We start from the raw sequence: 6,069 nt of genomic DNA on the forward strand, positions 1-6,069 counted from the left end.
TCTTAGGCCTTGATAAATGGACAGGGAAGTTAACCTACAACCGTTCAATACTTTACAGGAGGCAAGTGTCCACAAATCAAGACCATCCGAGACCACACGATCTGCCGAGATCGCCCTAGCCTACCAACCTCATACGTCCATCACCAGGGGAAGGTGGTCCTCCTTTCTTTTCGGAATTGGCCAGGCAAAGGTCTGCAAGAGGAAAGCAGAGAGAAAACTTTCCTCTCTGGGAAAGTTGGTGGTGGGTAAAATCTCGGCCGTTCACGGTTAGAGCAATCACAGCCGTTCCTCTCTCTCTTTCCCTCTATATAAAGAGCACTGTGGTCATGGAGATTCGGACCGAGAGAAAGAAGGAAAAGAGTAGAAAGTGAGAGAGCTGGGTGGTGTTGGCTACCCTGTTACTACTCGACTCGGTTGTGTCGGCAGTAGCCACATCCGAACTAGGTAACAAACTACCTTCCTTCTTCTCCCTTACACTAGTATGGTGGGCTAGGTTCATAAGCTGAAAACAACCAACTAATGGTTGTATTTCGGACTAAGAGATGGTCGAACAATGTCTGCATGAGGAGCCGAGTTCATGCCATGGCTAGATTTCGTGTTTATTCCAGGCCAAGCAACGGTCAATGAACATTCTCCAGGTTGTGAAATACACCTAGTAATGGCTATGAACAGAGAATCTCATTAGTGCTGGGATTAGGCCAAACGATGGCTGTGATTCGTGCCAAAATCTGATAAAAGAAACAGGGACCTGTTTTGGGCTGGAACCAAGCCAAACAATGGCTTTGGTTCGAACCAAAGCTAGGTTAAGACAGGAGCTCTGATTGGAGCTGAGAAACTAGCCATTCGTCTTTCCATTCCGAACCTCTGTTTTGAGATGGGACCGGCCAAACAATAGCTGGGACTCAGGCAAACACTTGGACCGAATGATGGTTGTAGTTAGGGACAGAAGGGGTCCGTTTTATAGTCGCATATCAGACCGAAACAAGGACTATCGAACAGCGCGGTTTTAGCTTAAAGCCAAGCTACTCAATGGTTGTGGGATGGTCCAATTTTATGTCCCTGTTTTTAGTCTGAAGCTGGGCCGATCCATGGCTCTGTCCGGGCTAGAAATCGGGCAGGGAATGGCCGTGTTTGAACCGATAAACAGGCCGAAAAATGGCCTCCAAAGCAGCCTGCAACAGAGGATGTTCCTTCTCACCTTGGTAGCTGACGGGCTGACCGTGGGCCTCACCAAAATGCTGGTGGGCTGGTCATGGGCCTTGCACAAATGCAGGTGGGCCGCACCCTACAGCTGCTAGTGGGCCGCACCTAGCATGGTATTCTCCCCTATCACCGTCTGTTCCTAGCATTAGCTCCTGTAGCCTATGTTGGGATGTGACTGTTCAAAAATCAGCCTCATCTAAAAACCAAGTGGGCCACAACGCAAGAACAGTAGGCATGGACCCCACCATCCGCGCCATTGAAACCAACCACCAAAAATGATCTAAATTTTCATAGGCCCCACAAACCTGGGATACATACAATCCAACGGTCCAAATCATGGGCCCACTGCAGATGGTAACTATAATCCAAAAAGGAAAACCATCTTGGTTTGACAATCCTAACCGTTGAATGTTCCACTTGCTCCATCTGAACCGTTGATCGTTCTTCATTCTAATGGTCACTCAATAACTAGAAAGCAAACAAAACATCCACACTATCCCTTCAGATGTAAGACTTTGGTTGCATCCCATCCACAATCGGGCCCACAATGTAGACCATTTTCACTGACATAAATGCGGTACGTGCCCACCTGAGATTCCAATCTCAGTGGGTCACACCATCAAAACAGTGGGCCGCACATAAGATTCCAATCTCAGTGGGCCACGTTAGATGCTGAAATCATATTCAGACCATCCATTAAGGGACGATGTGTCCAGACCATCCATCAGTGGACGTCCAGTGCTGGACGATTAGCTTTGTATGTTTAAAAGAAAAAGAAAAAAAAAGAGGTAAGCATATATAATAAATGATAGTACATATGTATATATATAAAATACCATATATAGGTGGTGGGCCCCATGTGGGACCCACCTGTTGTGATTAGCTGGAGTATCCACTCCATGTCCATATAATGTGGGACGCACCCACGCCATCCAACATTGGGAACGGTGTGGTGGGCCACGGTAACATAGGTTACAATCCACACCACCCATATGTGTGGGCCTGGTTATGGTAGATGTATAGTATACACGCTATCCAACGCATTGGCGAGTGCCGACGGTGCTAGGCGACATTTAGACAACACTGATTTACACGGGCTGTGTTGGAAAATGCTAATCATCATCAGTAAGTCATGTGCCCCAAAAGATGATAGTATATAATGACGCACATGCTACGCTTGCAACTATTGAAATAATTTTCGATACAGCCCAAGCCTTCACTAGGGCCATCCATAAGGCCCACCTAGTGGATCTAAGGTCCATGTATAAGACCGGTACAACCCATAGTAATAATTAGCTTAAGCCCAGAAGGGCCACCTTGTTTGGGTAAGCATACAGTGGACTTGTCCGCTCTAGCACAAGCCTGAAAGGCCATGTTAGTCGGACGAAACCATGGGAATACTTTCCAACATTTAAACTGTGGTTTTAGGGAATTCCTTGGGTGACCTTTGGTTGCGAGAGAACTTGGACCAAATACGCGAATGCAACCCCACATGTGATGATTTCCTCCCCTTAAGCTTTCCATCCTTAACTAGACCAGAAATAATGATTTTGTGAAGTTTAGTGGATAGTTGGACTAAGGATAAATTGTGTGTAGGAATGGACTGCTTTTACTTAATACATCTATTTAATAAAATGACTCTCATGCTTACTATTATTTAGGCTCGTGATTATATACTCTGAACAGTCTAGGTAAACAACCCAACCACTCATGTCATGTATCTTATGTAAATTCAGTTAATGTGTTCTGATGGAAATACATGTATTGTTTCTTATTTCCCCATTTATGATAAGATCTATATTACTGATATGATGGTGTGACACACATATTGCTGAAATCTCTCCATGAGAAGTCCGGTAGAAGGAGAGTCCGTGCTTAGGGTGTAACTAGCCTAGTTGTGACATAAGTAGGCCCCTGACATGGAGGTTTTATTGATTGACCACATGTTGGTGGGTACTACACACACCCTAAGACGGTAGCCTCATGGGCTGGGGATGGTAGTCATGGGATACTATGCCCGAGCCATCGGCCTACGCTGGGCTATGTGCTCCCCATAGTGACTGTGAGCTCGCTTAAATTGGTTGTTTACGATTGGACTAATAATGACTTGGCTAGTCATGCATACATGGCATATTATGATGACCTGGATCATTATGCTCATCCGATTACACTGTGTTGCGCTAATGACCAGTCATTTGACTTATGATGGTGACTTGGATCATCACGCGGAAAGTTACGCTGATGACCAATCATATTCATGGGTGACAAGCCCAATGCTCATCTAGATGTCTTACCCGAGGCACACCATCGTATGTGATTGCCCGTCCGGATGTCTTACCCGAGGCACAGGCCGTCTAGATGTCTTACCCGGGCCAATGATTGCATTCATGCATTTAATAAGAATGCATATACTGTGTTTTGGATTACCTGTGTGCTTTTATGTTATTCCTTATTTAGGGCGGCGGTGTGTAATCTTGAGGAGAGATCACACTGAGCTGGCCACTCATTCATCAATATTCAATCGTATAGAGGACGTAGGTACAGGGGCTGATGAGTATGCAGCAGACTTGGAGGATGTGGCGGTCGAGGAGGAACTTTATGACGAGGAGCCGCGGTCGGAGGCGGCCACCTATTTTGGGCTAAATCAATAGATTAGCCCTTTATCTTTATTTCAGTACATTTAGAATTTGAGGAACTTGAGGTTATGTAATTGGCCACCAGCTGAGTGGGCCAGAATATTGTTCCTATTTTGGATCACATCTATGCTACGTTTTATTCCCACCGTGCACTTTGATTTATTTGTTACCACAATTAGCAGTTAACTCCTGGGTTCTTGGAATGCGAGTCATGTACTCGGGTTCTGAAAACTGGGGCGTTACATGCAGCTAAGTGAAGATGCTACCTATGTGTTGTGATCAACACGTATTCTAAATAGGAAGGAACTAGCACTACGCAGCAAGGTTATCCCACTCGTGAAAGTATTGTAAACACACCACACTAAGGAAGAGGCTACTTGGGAAACAGAAGCCGAAGTCCATAAGAACTACCCTCAGATCCTCGAGGAGTATGAGAAGGTACTAATTTAGGGGACAAAATTTTTCTTTAGGGGGGTAGATTGTAACGTCTTAAAAAAATCTATACAAAGACCCGAGTACCACGTCAGGCAGAAATACCTAAGGATTATATCCCATAGAAATTTAGGCAAAAATAAATTAAGTGTAAAACTAAATAATCAGTGGATTTAACTCGTACCACCATTTAAACAAATGGCAAGACCTAAAACCATCAATATCCCTAACTCAACACTACTTAAAAACCTAGGAAAAATCCTAAGAGTCTTTCACTCTTGGGAGTACATTAAAACTCCGTATCAAACCTGGACCACACATCGAAAGTCTGATAACTGCAAAACTATAGGGTTATGTCCGTCCTACTGGGCTTGACAACCATCGTGGGAATCAGGCCCAGATAGTATCCAGAAATGCATAACTTGAGCGAAGTGTGTGAGAAACACGAATCTCCTTAGAAAATGTAAAAAAACTTAAGTGAATTGCACCATTGGCTTACGCGCGAAGTTGAGGATTTTGGACCGTTAGTTTCTAACTAAACTTTACCCTTGGGAAAAAGAAATTTCACTGCACGAATCCGTATACTTGTAGCCCCGATCGAGTAAGTATGACCGTTGATCTGACATGGGTCCTCCACGTCGATCAGCCTATCCAATCGCGCTGAAATCACATTCTAGTATAGATCCATTGTCAGGGAACTTACACTATGACATAGGTAAGTAGTAGGCCTCCCTATGTGCTCGTTTGTCAGAAACAGTCGCTCTTTGGATAGAAACTAAGTATACCATGGCCATGGGGCCATTTGCATCACTTCTAGGCCAATATATAGCCCTTAAACCACCCCATATCTCTCCCATACGAATTTCTCCAAACTTTAGGAGAGAGAAGAGAGAAAAGAAGGGAAAAGAGGAAGGAAAGAAGAGAAATCTTTGGAGATTGATGTAGTAGTTCTCTCCCACTACCCCACATACTGATTCACCTTCCCACTTCGCTAAACAATCATTATCTACTACAATTTGGGTAAGAAAACCTAACCCTAGTATCATAAAGATCCAGATTGAGTAATCGTCAAACTAGCTAACCTATTTCATTATTTAGGTGCCTGGCGTTCTGTTTTCGGGAATGTAGAATTCGAATTGAGTCTGAATCGAGTATTCCGACAAAAGGTGTGGACTAAAAACGTTTAGGTTATGGTTTTCAATGCTTTCAATGTTAGTTAATGATTTATATCTAACTTAATTGCAACCATAATGTCTTAGATACGACGTTTTCGATATAACATACATGTATGAACTATGTTGAATAAAAGATGCATCCCATTTGTTTGTTGAAATATTTGAATGAACATGTAAATATGATTTGTTCTTGCCATGACTATTGATCTAGGATTCATCATTGTCACATGTATGCTGACTTCCTTGTGTTAGGAATTGCTATAATATACGTCGTAACTAATCCAGTCTATGTATTTAGTAATGTGTAGTCTAAGTGTTTGATAAATTGTCTGAATGAGAACTTGTTGATGATTTGTATTTATTAAGGGTGTTGAGATAGGATTCTTAATTACCTTGCTCGTATGCATAGTTTCTTTCATGTAACCATAATTGCCGCTACGCGATTTATGGATAAAAATGCAAGTGCTTGGTAACATGTTCAATGTGTTTGATGAAATGCTCAAATGAGAATTTTCACTTGGATTGTTTGTTAAATGCTGAATTGGTTATCCATGTACTTAGTTATTGTATCTCAGTAAGATTGGGGCTACAACCTAGACCAAGCAATCAGTAATAGTCTTGTT

Source organism: Magnolia sinica, chromosome 2, assembly GCF_029962835.1.
Source record: "Magnolia sinica isolate HGM2019 chromosome 2, MsV1, whole genome shotgun sequence".
Classification (NCBI taxonomy): Eukaryota; Viridiplantae; Streptophyta; class Magnoliopsida; order Magnoliales; family Magnoliaceae; genus Magnolia; species Magnolia sinica.